Below are 16,113 nucleotides of genomic sequence, written 5' to 3'. Positions count from 1 at the left end.
AGCGTGTTGTTTAGGTGTGTATTGTTCCATGGTTAAAATTGTACTGAAATGACGCTTCCAACGCGGTATGACATTTGTTAATCTGACATCTCTGTCAAAAGTTATGGGGTTGCCAGATGCTTCCACTTTAAATGGCCCACCCTGTATCTTACATTTGTCATCTTACGTTGCAGAACTATTTGATAAAACTTCTATATAATGAAAATTTGTAGCTAACTAATGTCAGTTCTATCTTTCGTTCCAGGAAGTTTGCAAACCCAACCTCAACGAAAAATACTAAGATTAGTTAATACTACGAAAATGTAAATATGCCCCTCGACCGGAGTAACTTGCGGAACACACTAAACCAAAGAAAGTAAAACCAGCAAAAAACCAACTCGAAAATGCAAACATATTCAAGGATGTACCGACAACAACAGAAACCAACAAAAAAATGAAAATCCCAATGTTAATAGCAAAAAAAATAAGCATTAAGTGAAGAAAACAACACAAATTAAATTAAGATCTTTTAAAGACATTCGAACTAGGAGGTTTAAATTTAATTTTAATAACATTATTCAATTCATAAGGAACGTGAATAAAACGAAGCAGGCAACACTATATCACATGGAAAACAAAAGAAAAAAATTAATGTTTATAGATAAAAGATATTAGTATGTTCGTCAAAAAGCATCGATTATATCGTCAATCGCACTCTACTAGGTTAAAAGATATTTGATATAACTGGACGAATCAAGTAATCATAAACGAACAATTCTTGTCCACAATCGTCATTATTTATAACGCAAAGTGCTCCGTAGTGGCATCAGAAGCAGCAACAAATCGTACAAAGTTTATTGTGCACACTCTCAGCTTGAGCTAAATTTAAAATGCGCTACGTTACTATCATACTTAGGAAAATATCGATCATCGCAGGATTCCACAACACATCAAAAAGCCGCCCATCGATAGAAACTTGGCAATCTTGGAAATATATAAATATGATATATGGCCGCTGAACTTCATTCATATTTTAAACCTACACGCGCTTCAGAAAAAAAAGAAACAAACAAATGCACTTTGTAAATATACACATATTTCACAATCACGAATTCGAAGATATTTTGGTTCCTTGAAGTCATTCAAGCGGAAGTTGACATTGTCCGGCTCGAATGAGTATTCCAATTATCGAAAGATTAAGAAATGCCAACATTCTAGAGCATATTTTATTATGCTACTATATTCAGAACACAAATGTATCGTTATAAATGCGAAAATGACAATGCCATTATTTCCATTCATTTGCGGAAAATTTTTGGAAAGAGATTTAAGCTTCGATTATCAAGATTTACGCGAAGAGAAGAGTCGAAACGCTTTCCGTTCTAACTGTAGAATGAACATTATTTTTTCATTTAAATTTCTTTGTGCTTTTCGGGTTTCAGGCATATTTTAGTTCTACATTATCCATTATTATTTACTGTTCCAATGACGTTTTATTATCCGGACGTCAATTTGAAACTATTTTTTTTTTGTCTTTAGTTAAGAGATTTTTAGCCGTAGGCTGGTTCATTTCTGCAAAACTATTATTCTCAACTCTATATTTTAATTCATACTGCACAAGACGTGAGCACAAAATTTCGCCTCAAAAAGTCACGATTATTACATGCTTTGAGATGACTATGAACAACTATGTAACAGTTCGGCTGAAAAGTTTATAAGGTAACACAGTAAAACTATTTTTCTTGTCGCAAAATTCAATTTTATTATTCAACATAATTGCCTTCGAGGGCGATACAGCGATTATAGCGATCTTGCAACTTGATACCATTTTATAGTACTCTTTCGATTTTTCCTCAAAATAGGCCTCAGTTTCGGTAATCACTTCATCATCGGTCTTTAATTTCTTGCCAGCGAGCATTCTCTTCTGGTCTGCAAACAAAAAATAGTCGCTGGGAGCCAGATCAGGAGAATACGGTGGATGCGGAAGCAATTCGAAGCCCAATTCATGCAATTTTGCCATCGTTTTCATTGATTTGTGATTTTTCCATTTTCACAATAACAAAAGTTTCTTCACTCTCAATTCTGTAACTCACGAACCAATCGACCGATTGCTTTCAAATTTTGACACGTATCCATTGAACGATGGTGTTTTATGATAGTCAAGTAGATTTTTGCAAGAGGCGCCATCTAGACGTCAACCTTATGAACTTTTCAGCCGAACTGTTACAACAACAATCATCATAGGTTTAATTTCGTATTAGTTATGTTCTCAACACAACATATTTGTATACGGACAAAAATAATGATGATTCATTTTGTTTACAAAATTAAATCATTTGAACTTACTCAAATTTTATTGGCCAATTTTCGAACAATATATGGAGCATACGTAAAGCGTAAACTTCAACTATGGCTGGCAACGGAAAAAATCATAATGTTTGCAATATATTTATTCCGTTCAATTCGTTAATGGAAACTCACGAGCGCAATTCCAGTGTATGATTTTCAAACCTAAATAAAAAAAACATCAATTCGAAACATTCTGAAACCACTCTTCACGAATTAAATTTAGAAAATGTCCTGGACAATCAAATAATCAGTGGTAAATCCAATGAACAGTGCGAACTTACGAATTCAGCAACATGATAAGTATCAAAGAAATATGCAAACAATCAGACTTTTTTCTTCCCATTGATCAGACCTTGTTTTGTGTTCCTGTGACTGCAATAAATACAAACTCTAGGGGGAATTGACTCCAGTATATGGAATTAAAAACATTAATCAAAAGCAATACAATCTTTGATATAATTGAAGTCTTATTTCTATACTATAGTGCAAGAGCTGAACATTAAACTATTTCTACACTACACATCAACAACAACGGATTCCATAAGTGATTACAATCGCTTTCTTATTGTGTGCGGCAGCGAAGAAATTTAATTAAGTGAATAGTCCAGAGGGCAGCTGCAATCCCAGCAAATCGTCTCCTTTCAATTGATTGCTTTTTTACCAAACAGGCAAAGATATACAAACCTAGCTTAAACAATTAAATGGCGCAAAGTAGAACAGTGGATGTACCGCAACGGGGTTGTTTATCATTAAGTCTAACAGAAGAAGCAGTTTATTCTCTCGAAAACGCAAAGGAATATGATCATTTGTAACAGAAAAATGAAACACTTTTCTCAGAAGTAAAAACGATATGAAGAATAATTAAGGAAATAAAAAAAATGATGGCTTATATCTGTGATTTAATTAAACAAGAGAGTAAAAAGTTGAAAATGTTAGTAAATATTGTAAATTAAAAGGTAAACTTAAAACTGTGTTAACATTAATATAACAAAAAATGTGCTTTTTAAATATTTTCGATATGAAGACATTATATATACAAAACCGATGTAAAAGAGAAAAAAAAACTATAAATAATAACGATCGCAGGCGTCTAGATCGTTGCAAGCCAGAAAGTAAGAAAATCCACATAAATACATTATACTGGAGTATATATATAAATAAACTTAGGTAAGTGAACCAGTACACATAGTTAAGTAGCAAAGGTATCATCTTCAGCGCAATCAACGATTTATACAATACGCTGTCCATTAGCATATTTTTATCGATTGATTTGTATGTATGAGTGAAACTTCATGCCATACTTTGGTATATTTTTTCCTAGGTTTACTTCCTATACAGGTATCACAATTTGCTTTAAAACTTACTTTAATCTCTCCATGTCGATATTTCCGAAGTTCTTCATGATATTCGGGAAGAAAAACACTATTTCTAGTCATTTCTTAGTAATAAGCGTTATATTTTTTCGGAGTTTACTTATTGTTTTCTTAGATTTATACTTTTTATGAGTTTATGATATGTTTCAATTTTTAATTAATAAAATGATGTCCTGTGAAATATTAGTATTTTATTTCTTTGAAAAATATTATGGGCTCTTAAATATTAAACGTCGAGATAATTTATAACGAGACAAAATAAGATGTTGTATTCTCTGGAATTAGTATGAACTTTAACACTTTTTAAGTTACGAAAACATAACTATCGTATATTCTGGAGCAATTAGAAAATGAGGCCTATTCCCATTGGTCTATTTAAACCACATAAATGGAGCTTTTCGTTACTGATACGAAATGCGACCGTTTGGTAACTGAGTATCTTAGGGAAGAGGTCTATGAAAACAGAACGGAAGAAAGCAGAAGGGCGATTGTTCATTTAAAGCGGAAGGTTGATCCTAATAGTCTAAAATGCTGCATTCTCTCAATAATTTCAGAGGTCCTATATACACGTTTTTCGTGTAGGAAAGACGAAACATTGGCAACGCAAAATATCATATTGAATAGAGTTCACAAACCGTGCCAAGGCGCTTGAGGTGGCCGTACACTGTTTGTCCGGAGGGGTCACAGTTTTTGACAGATAAAGTTTGGTTTAAAATTTGTACAAATACTATTTTGTTTGCCACCATTCAATTATCAACGGTGGTAAACAATGTGAAACATAGAACACGGAAAAAATCGACTGAAATATTTAAGGTAACCTAACCATGTACCAACAGGTTTTAAGATCAAACCGTGTTTTGTGTCAAATATATTTGATCAGTACACGTTGATCAAATTTTGTCTGTCAAAAAGAGTCAAAATATATCTTGAGGTGGACCAATATGTCAAGACACTCTGCGGCCATTTTGAAAGAATACTGTGTTTTTTTTTTTGTAAACAAAGCACATTACGCTTGTGCGCGGTTTGTGAAGTCAATCAATACAATACTTTACGTTGCGAACAATGCTGATTCGGACCTTTGTGATCATTCTCTCTTTATCACGCTTCAGGAGAACAACTTCTCTTCCTACTCAACGATCAAACGGCCCCACTTGAGTGTCAACTACGAGCTAAAAGGTATGGGGACTCCCAGAATGAAGTGATAAACTTTGCTATCTCACGTCACTCGCCGCGCGGAATAAAGGGGAACTCCTCACTAAGTTGACGAGCGGAGCGGTATATGAAAACAGTACAAGAAAAAGCGAAAGAGGGATTTTTCACCTGAAGCTTTCAGTTGTATTCTGCTGATACCGGTACTTTATTCGAAAATTGAAAAGTTGAAAAGACGAAACGTCCGCAACGTAAAATATCCTATTGAATAGAGTTCACAAGCGTATTGCGTTTTTTCGCATATTCGAACGATGCCTACTATGTTCGGCTTTTGCGAATTTATGTGAAATAGAAGGGATGATTTTGTAGTATTGCATTCTCATTTCCACACTCTTGCATGTAAAAAGGCAAAAATAGCGTATCCTAGCAATAACAAAACAAACAACCCCCGCTCCACAAACCGTAATCCCCTTCTTATTGAAGTGATGATGTTGCTTCACCTGTTATACATTGATATAAGCGCCTTGCTTTCAAGATGGCTTTGACATATTGGCATTCCTTAGGACAAACTTCTAGGCGTCTGGCTTCTAAAGGTGGGACCAGAATGCCGCGTTGTGCGTCGCTTCTCGTCAGCTGTCATTGCTTGCGTTTTGTACTAAAACATTTGCTTGACGCAATCGGTTGATTTGTAATCACAATCTAACGTTCGCGTCACCGCTTTACATGTAAACAAAAACAAAGCAAAACGGTCAAAAGAATTAATTCAACGAGTGAATCTGTAATTTCTTACAATTATTCTATGTTTGCAGATTACGTGTAGTCAAAAAAATTCGATCTGAAAAAATACATGAGCCGACATCGAAGAGCAGCTGGCGCCGTAGCTGCTATTTATGTCACTCGGAATAATATTCGAGGTACCGGCTATGGTAGATGGTGAGTTCAACCTACGAGCCAAAACCGCGAGCAGGAGAGATTTTCGATATGCTGATGTGACAAAGAGACGTCGATTATTTTCTGAACTCGACTTATGTCTCTTTAATGTTGTGTAGCCATTAACACAACATTAAAGTGGCGATGCCAATTATAATTTACGCTTCATTGATGTTGGTACATATAGTGGAGATGGCGATGGAGGAGATTTTACCAGCGCTGAGTTAAGAAACTATAGCAATTAGCCTGGTCCTTATATCGTGTCTGACCCCTACAAAGTATTTTCACATCACATTGTTGGTAACACAGCATTTCCTCTAAAGCCCAACCTCATGCAGCATCTTTCGGTTGTTTATGGAAGCTTCAATTATCGGCTTTATCGTGTTAGAAAAACTATTGAAAACTTAACTCATCTTGGTTGCATGTTGAAAAATATCCGGAAAGACAATATAATTACTCCAAGAAATAGTTGACATATATGTGGAAGTGGTAACAATGCTCCACAACTCCATGAGTGCAGTGGGTTGTGAAGGTTCTATGAATTTAAGGGAATGGCGTTCTCAAGTTTCATTTCTTAAGGATTTGTCAGCTACAGAAATTCGAATAAGGAGCGATACTAGTAAGGCTTCGTATCAGCTACCTGATTTACTGCTTACTGGTTATGTATAAAAGATAATAAAAAATAAAACAATTAAAACAACAATTTCATTTTTATTTTATTCTCGCTGTTGGCGACACCTTTCGGAAAATTCTCTCAGCAAACTCCTTTTTTGATTTTGAGTCAGCTTGAAGCTGTAAAGTAAATTTTAAACTAACATTATAAATTTCTGACTTATAATTTAGTCTCCTTTTAAGTGGCCAACAATTTTAATATTTTGTATTTAGTCCTATTAGTGATTTTCAGCTCATCTTTATGTCAATTCAGTTTTTAAAATTGTTTACAATTACACACATTGTTTACAATAACAATAACAAAGAGTTTTGGCTCAAATCTATTGGCTCACGTTGTATGAGGGGCCCGTCGTCGTTTTGTCGTAACACTTGCATTCCGATTGATAATACTTTTAAACATTTGAGGATTTATTGAGGTCACCGTTTTTATTCAGATGTAAATCGGTGAGGCATCAGCATCGGCATCTCCTCCATCTATTCGCAAATGTATTTTACGAGGGCATCATGTCTCGTAGGTTCTACTACACACATTGTTTTCACCATAAATCGAACGGAAATTGAAAGCATTGTGCTACCGTTTGCCAGAGGCACTCGTTTGTTTCCACTAATTCGATGAAATTTGTTTCAAACTCGATTTTCAACAAATCTGAGAACGTAGAAAAATTCTGTTCTTGTTGTGTGCACGACATCAATTGAATGTTGTTAAAAACAACACATTGACATATTCAACGCAAGCAGTTTAGAACAAACTCCAGCGTTTAGTACAACGATGCTAATGGCGCGACGCATCATTGTGGACGACTAGATGGGAACACACATATTCAAAATGAACTGTCAAAGTACAATTGTAGCGACGCGGCGTATAACGCGACATTCTGGTTTCACCTTAAGCCCTTCGGTTACCTGCAATGAGCTGGAATTGACAGGTTGTTCGTTTTCAACAGTATGAGGATTAGGCATGGAAAAATTCGAATCGGTATGAAAAATGACAGCGACTTATTTTGTTTATAAACAAACCAGCTCTAATTTTTATGCTAGAGAGCGTTTTCTTCCCACCAGCGGTTACATACGCTGAACCGGTTTCAACCGAACCAGCTGTGGTGTTCCACAATTTTCAAGATCAGTTTAATCTGCAGCTGAAGTCTCCGGGAAACGACATGATTTAATATCAATGGGTGAACAGCGTACCGCTGCACTCACTCGATCGTAATGGGTCGCCAATGACTAAATAAGCAAAGAGAGAGGAACTTAGAGCAGTACGACACAAGCTCGTCGGTACACCCAAAGTTAATTTTTAGCATATGTTCTGGCATCCCGATTTATTACATTAAATGAGCCGAAAAATAACAGAAAATGCTCTACTCCCCAATACGTGTATATCATTTGTATAATATATATGCTAGAGCCAATATGAGCCAATATGAGCGAGCGAAACAGGCGAAACATAGTTTGCCAAATACACGGCCCAGACAAAGAAAAATATCTATTCTCGTTCATGCTTTTCTTTTACCTCTTAGAAAACATTTTCCAATTCATTTTAGGATGAGGTGTAATATTATCACGCTTTTATATAACAGCACTAGTAGCTATATGGATAGCGTGGTCGTATGAAACAGCTTTGCATTCTAGTCGGCCTTGGTTCGATCCCCATTGACGTCGTATGGATTTTTTTGCACAATCCCAAATTAAATGATGAAAGAAAAATGAAAGAGATGTCAGAGAGAGGCAGCTTCGCCTATATCCAAAGTATTCATATAATGGAAGGTGGAACAAAACGAAGAGTTATATATGTAAACAAATGGGGGATTAATTACTTAACCCCTTCGCATACAACATCGAGTCTCACTAGTGGTGTACTTACATAACATAGGGCGCTAGAACACTCAGCAGAGTTGTGAAATCACTTGATGTGTGATGTGTTAATTAATACGCTAAGGGGCTAAACGGGAAGGAGGTTTTTGGTCCCATGCGTCTGGGAAAATACGTTCTACAAAAAGGAAAAGGGATACGTTTGCAACTCAAAAGGTCGTACATTAGCGCACTGTTATCTGTTTATGAACAAATTACAATACGCTTGTGTCTGGCGGGTGGGTGGAGGATTACTTACTTACAAATACAGTACTGGCAATAAGAGAAAGAAAACAAAGTTTTGTTGAAGTTTTGTTAATTCTTCAAAATAGTGAAATCAATATTAATTGCTCATTTTGGTCTGGCCAACGAAAAGAATACATGTCCTGCATTTGAAACAAGAGCATTAAAAAGTAGTCACTAGTTTTTCGTGTGTCTTCCTTTGGCACAGATAACTGCCTGCAGACGCCGAGACATGCTTTCAACCAAGTTTTGAAGGTAATGTTGATCATTTTATTCCCACGCCATTGAAAGTTCCTCAAACAGCAGAGCTTTGATGGTCATCGTGCTTTTATCTATCCAATCCAACAACTTCACACGAGATTGACGTAAATAGGACATCGTTTTGTGTGCCGTATGCTTTGGATCGTTGTCTTGCTGAATGAACCAATCCTTCGGCAAACCGATCTTCCGTGCTGAGCTCTTCAATTTGTGCATGAGGATATCGATGTACTTGTCAGCATTCATTATACGATCGATCATCGATCTGAACCAGGTTTCCTACACCGGGCCAAGCAAAACACCCCTAGACCATGATGTTGTCGCCATCTGGCTGCAAGACACACCTAACACGACCAAACAACATGCTCTATGTCGTGATAATCTTATCCACAAACGCAGAGATTGTTGCTGACAAGATTGATACGAAATAACAGCGCGTCCAGCGAGCAGTGATTGGATATGAGTCGGGAGAAGTTGCGAATGAAGTCCCGACTGAAGTAGGGGAAATCAGAGTAAAACCGACACCCTAAGGAATTCCACATGTTTCCAAGATCTACCATGTGTCTTCGACTTCAAATTGTTACAGAACCTCTCTTCAACTGTTCATGAACCTTTCTGCAGTATCTGTTGATCATTTTTTGATTGGTACTCGAATTTTGATAGAATACAAAAATTGATGTTTTCAGGTGAAAGAAATGGGAGTGCGGGTGAGATAGACACCCTGTCGGGTAAAACTGACATCTTTGAAGAACCGAATGAGAACTTGTTTTCAATAATTTCAAAGTATTAAGAGGTTATCTATATACTATGTGAACACTTTAAGATCCCAGCTTAGGTGAGCATCCACGTGAAATGTGCCGATGAGCGTTGAACGAAGGGATACGATGAGCTCTTCCAGGTTTTTTTGTTGACATTCCTGACTCAACGTTGGTTCTGGCTGTTTTATTAGTTCAGCTATGGCGTTTTGTCTTTCAAATATAAACACGAGACATCTACAAAAAGTAAGAATGCATTTTTCCTGTCTGTGAAACACAAACCAGGTGTCGTTTTTACCCTGACTGAAGGTGTCGGTGTTACCCTGAATGAACTCGAAATTTCAAACAATGTTTTCGAGAATCGATAAGCAATAACACATCCTACCGTCTCACCAACTACATTGAACAATGATCTACGATGAATTATGCTCATAAAAGTATCGAATTTTCCACAATTTTCCGCCTTAAACACTTAAATTCCACGAGCGAAATTGTACATGGACTGTTTCATGTTTGCTAGCCGGTTCTGTTTTGTTGTTTGTTTTGACAGCAAAGCGACCTCGCAGATGTGAAGTTAAATCGATTGCATGTTGAAGACAATTGAGTGAAATCTCTGTGAATACAACAATGTAAATCGTAATGCATTCATCAGATATTCATTCGAATAAAATTATTGAAAATAATGATAGTGGAATATTAAGAAATATAAGAATTTTCTGTATACTCAAAATATGGTACAAATAAGACGGGACAATCAAAATCGGTCGAAAACGTTTACGTTTGGTCAGCCTAACCAACTGTCATTGGGGATCGAAACGGTTTCTGATCGTTGGTCCTAGGCTTTCAAATTCACATCAATATTTTCAGCAATGTTATGTTAATACGAATACTTTACTTGAAAATATACGTTTGCATTGAGGAAAAAGTGAACGCCTGCAACGTAAAAGCGCACTTTTGATTTGTCTGTTAACAAATTACTTTCTATCGGATTACAAAATGCGAAGACAGTTTCGAATTAATTAAATTTGAATGAAAATTTCTACTTCATGGTATTCAATTATTTAAGATGCACAGCACAGACCCTCACTTAACCATTTATCTATTGGTTTCTCGATATTTTCACGAAAACTTTTTAATATAATATCAGTATCAGACACAATTTACGAAAATTACAATGTGAAAGTAAATGTTTATTCAAAATTGCTATTTTGAAAGCGTATTTATTCTACCTGAAATTCGTAATCATTTTCGAAATGAAAGCACACGGAGCTCAATTTCGCCAACGCAGATATACTCCTCAAAATCAGAATCGAATTCCGATTGCAATAATACAAGAGCAGAAGCAGCAGGGCCAATCACCTATGCAACGTTTTAAATTTTCATAACTTTTCTAAGAACAATTTCTTTCCAATATTGTAACACACAACTTGATTACCGTTTATTTCATACCAATTTCGGAAAATGCAACCGTCCCAAAAATTCTCTCAACGTTCATTAACCTTTTGTCATTCATCTTTGACAACTTTTGTTACTTACCATTGTTTTGCAATGAAGCATTTCGTACACACACAGCAAAGAAAAACAACACTAAATTTAGGAACTACAGTAAACTAACAAAAACAAAACGAGCGCGGTTTAGTAACGTCCTAATTTCCACAAAAAAAGTGCAACAAACGAAAATTTCATGCGAGACGAACATTGAACAAAATTCTCGGCAACCAAAAATATATACTCTAAAATTACTCAAATCTTATCAAAATTCAGCGATCACGAAATTTTAATATAAGACAAAAATTATTGAATGCATACACATTTAGGCAAACGTTGTTGAAACAAATTGGTTGGTCAAAATGCTAGTACGCGATGCTTATTCTGTTCCCTACCTTTCTATTGTTGAGTTAGAAAAGGTACAAATGCGAACATAACATGCTGCAATCAATAGAGAACGCTTAATGCTCGTTAAGTTATTGTTTACTAACAAATTGAACCCTGTTTCACTTAGACACGCCATAACAACTACTGTTCAGCTACATTATTTTGTTTGAAAAACCGAAATTCAGACGCATATATGAAGCAAGCGAGCGGCATCTAATGTTTAGATTAATTGTTATACTATGATGGAAGTGAGACAAAGTTATGTTTAATGACGAGAGTGATTATCGTGTAGAGGGTGTTTGAACATTATCTAATTTTACAATACGTATTAAAATTTAATGTAAAAAAATAGTCGAGCAATGAACGTTTTGTCCGTTATAGAAAGTAAAACAAAAAAAAATAATAATGCACCGACCTTACCTAAATATTACGTTCTCGGTCGTAAATGCAAAATTCCGTAACAATCCTGTTTTTCCCACCAGTACAGAGTAAACCATGTGACAAATGTTTAAGATTCGCGTTATTACCAGCCAAATTTAATAAAAAAAATTTTTTTTTTTTTAATCCTGTACATTATTGTTCCCGAACACAAGAATATAAAGAACGAAAATTAGGATATGGCAGCGCAGAGATAAAATAAACCAGCTAATTTACTATGAAACAAAACACGAGAAATGTATTTACATTTTATCCTCTCAGAGTAAACAGAAGAAAAAATGATATAATGCAAAATTAGCGCATTTTACTGAAATAGGTAATAAACATTGATATTTGTTTGCTATTTCAATCGACTAACATGAAATGGGAAAACTGTGAAAAATGATCTATACAAAATCTAGAAGAAAAAATAAATAACAGTAACATTTTTATTGAAACAAGTTTCACCTAATTGTCCGAAACCTTCCCAATTTCTCGAAATTGTGAAAATTTTATTAGAATTTGTCTGAGAATACGAATTACTTACTTCATAAAGCACCAGCCTAGTTTGCAATCAATTCGATATCGGAATAACCACTCAGTTTTAGCATCTAGCTATAGAGCCACTCAAACCTCACTCTACTAAGTTGCAGGTGGAGAAGAAGCGTGGCTTGTTATTTAAGCCCTTTTGTTTTTCTATGAAATCACACCAAAAACATACACCCTAAATTAATTTTTAGTACATATTTCGGCATCCCAATTTATTACACAATGAGCTTAAAATAACAGAAAATGGGCTATTCTCCCATACTGGTATAGCATTTGTATAATATACAGGGTGCGTGACAAATTTTTGCAGTAAATTTCAAATAGCAATTTCTCATGCTTGCGGAATAAGATTCAGATATATCTGGCAGCACTGGATAGCTTGTACTGTTATACCAGGGACAGACATACAGCTGTACTTACGTTGTACGTGTACAGCGTTGTACAGGTACCATCGTACCATGACAGACATACTTTGGTTGTACATTGTACCGTATGTCAAACTGACAATCAGATATTTTTCCAATTTCCACCACATATTTCAATGAAAAAGGTTTTTATTTAGTGTCTAAACTATCAAACACAACAAAAATTTTTCCAATCTCAGTTATTAACTTAAAAGAAAGTCAATGAATAGAACGTTTATCAAGTGATTTGATTCTGCTTGTTCATGCTACCCACCACTAACCGTCTATGGCGCTGCGCACAGTACAACTGTAGCCATGTACAGCGGTAAAACAGGTCGGTACAGGTACAGCGATTGTACCGAGTTGCTTGCATGGTTCTAGCGCTGTACATGGTGACAGACATACAATTTTCGAAGTACAACGCAAGTACAGCTATATGTCTGTCATAAGTATTAAGTGTCAGATGAAAACAAACAGTGTTGAGTGAACGTAAAGATGTCGAAACAAGAGAGTAATCGGTCAGCCGTCGTTGTTTTATTGCGCGCCGGGTAAAGCGTAAAGGAGATAATTTGGTCGGTAAAAGTGTCGGAAAGAAATGTTTATTATTTAAAGAAGGATTGGGAATGTAATAAACTATCATACGCACCTACTCGGAAGAAACACAAGTGCCGTTCCAATACCGCTGAACGAAGCAGGGTAAAAAAGTAAAAACAAATGATTAGAAATAATTCAGCGAGATCAATGAGATCCATGGCTCGGGAAATCAGGTGTTCGGACTTCTCAATCCGGCGAAGAAAAACCTTGGCTATAAGTCGTATGCGCTACCCAGAGGTCAACTCATGAACGCTGCGTCTAACACACGACGATTGGAGAAAGCTAAAAAAAACTCCTGAGTCGATGGCATCCTCATCGTACTAATCTTTTTCTCTGATGAAAAGAACTTCAATCAGGATCAAAAGGAGAATCGAAAGAATGACGGAGTTGCTTACTAGATCGTAGTCAGGTTCCTATCGTCATGTCACGAAGTTTCGGACCCATGTGATGTTTCTAGGCGTCAGGGGGTATTTCTTTGATCAAGGACTAAAGGTAACAGCCGATGTATGTATTGAAGGTTCTGCAGGATGCTGTTGTCCCGTGGAAAAAGAAGGTTGCTACTAGCCGTCATTTCTTCTTTCAATATGACAGAGCACCTGCTCAAAATGGCAAGAAAACCCAGAAACGGCTTGCTGAAAATGTTCCATAGTTTTGGAAGAAGAAAATTTGGCCCCCTAGTAGTCCCGATATCAATCTTTTGGATTATTTTGTGTGGGGCGTCATCGAGCAGGATACCAGTAGAACGCCTCACACCACACTTAGGTTGCTGAAAGCTAAAATCATGGAGGTGATGACATCTATGGATCGAAGCATGGCAAAACATACATGCGGCAGTTTCCAGAAGCGTCTCAACAGTCATCGAGAAGAGAGACGATTTTTTTTAATGTAATAATTTACATTTCAATATGTAACGAAAAAAAAACCACAAAACATCCATCGCATATATCACTGACTGGTGTAAATTTTCTAAAACATGTCGTTTACTGGAATCGTTACGCACCCTGTATATGCTACTAGCTGACCCGGCAAACTTCGTCCCGCCCAAAATTTATTTTTCGTTATCACATCCACGTTTTCTTACTAAGCGCACGTTCAAGGATCCAATCGCAGAACTATTCATTGATTGATCCTACCCTTTGAAATTATTTTTTACTATAAAATTTCAGTACTTCTACCAAAACTCGACATTATAATATCAGATTATTTTCAGACACAATTCTCGTGCAAGATTTTCCATCCACTTGCAAATAACATGTAACGGAGAAACAACATGGAATAAATGTTTGATACAGAAAATATGATAGAATGAAGACAGCCCTAAATCGGACAATTCCTTTCTCGAGTTTTGCTCTTATCATTTTTATTTATATAGATAGATAGAAGACGATATAGGAGTGCGTTTTATCACATTAAATCCATTTCCACTTTCGAACGAAGATCAATTTCGTTACCGCATACTTCAAATGGCCTAACAATTCTTATCAATGTGTAATTGTAGAACACATACGAATTGAACTTTTCGAATTTTCCCATTTTCCTTCAGAGTTTTCCGAAAATTTTTGATTGTCATGTTTGGTTGAAATATGTGCATTATTTTTATGGGACCTCCTCTCGTTTCAACATTTCAACATTATACATTCTTCATAACACCTAGAAGTCTCTAGCGCCCTTAATCGTGCGACAGAGGTGTTTTTACTAACAACTGGCTTCTGCCTAATTTATTGGACACTATGCTAAGCTGATTCTGATACCGCGAAGCAATCTTTTGTATCTGATAACTTCCAATGGATCACATCACGACTATTTCGAAATACGCATAACACGAAGTATCCCTAATTGCGTTTTTTCCGGAACAGATTCCGATGACTCTTCATACCAAACTAAGTCCTATAAGTATGATACATATGTCGGAATTTTCGATTCATCACTGATTGACATATTGGAAAGCGAATGTTCAGTTCGTTTCTCTCCAGCATAATTTGATGCATAACCAAGGGAATGAGAAGTTCTAGTCATAGTGGAGGTTGAATATTAATATCTTCTGACCAAAGACCTCCGTAACTGCCTTGAATTAATCCGAACGCCATCGCGAATCGAATTCTAACATTTCTGATCACATGCGAGCGTCCTGAACGTGGCAAGTCTCTGTAATTCTTATCTATTCAAATCCTAGGTGATCACTTTCTGTATGTTCTCATATTCACAACTGGCCCACAAAAATTGCGGATCAAAGGGACGACTTCGTTCACCTATAACCTAAGTCATTGTGATAACGAATCGATCTGGACTTGTGGTTAGGAAGTTCTTCTATCTAGCCGCTCTAATGCTACTTGAGATCCTGCTAGTGACAACGGCCAACGGTTTCAGTACAACCCGTGACTCAGACAATCAGCAGATACGCCTCCATTGTGTGAAGCCCAGCGGAGTTTGCTAACAGCTGATTTGGCACCTGAATTGCCGTCAACGGTTCAATCAGAACCCGTGGTTCAATGATTAAGATGATATTCCTCCAATGAGTTCTACCCAGCGGACTTAAAGCTACCTAAGGTGTTTGCAGTAGCTAACTTGCTTGTAGCGTTTCAATCAGAACGCGTGGTAGTTCGCCTCTACTGAGTAATATCCACCGGACTTAAAGCTACCATAGGTGTTAGCAGTAGCTGAAGAGGCTTCTGAGTTGCCTTCAATCTTTCGACTAGAACAATTAACGTTCCGTTTTCG

General features: G+C 36.4%; 1 protein-coding gene across 11 annotated transcripts in view; it reads left to right on the top strand.

Annotated features, from left to right (window-relative positions):
* Window positions 1-11,845, top strand: part of LOC129767692 (potassium voltage-gated channel protein Shab) — a 339,910-nt gene extending 328,065 nt beyond the window's left edge. For all 11 annotated transcript variants that reach the window (XM_055768833.1, XM_055768832.1, XM_055768837.1 and 8 more), the window contains one exon: window positions 245-11,845. The gene's annotated coding sequence lies outside the window, so the exon portion shown is untranslated. The remainder of the gene's footprint in view (window positions 1-244) is intronic.
* Window positions 11,846-16,113: the final 4,268 nt, after the last annotated feature.

Source organism: Toxorhynchites rutilus, chromosome 2, assembly GCF_029784135.1.
Source record: "Toxorhynchites rutilus septentrionalis strain SRP chromosome 2, ASM2978413v1, whole genome shotgun sequence".
Taxonomy (NCBI): Eukaryota; Metazoa; Arthropoda; class Insecta; order Diptera; family Culicidae; genus Toxorhynchites; species Toxorhynchites rutilus.
This window is presented reverse-complemented; position numbering and strand designations above follow the sequence as displayed.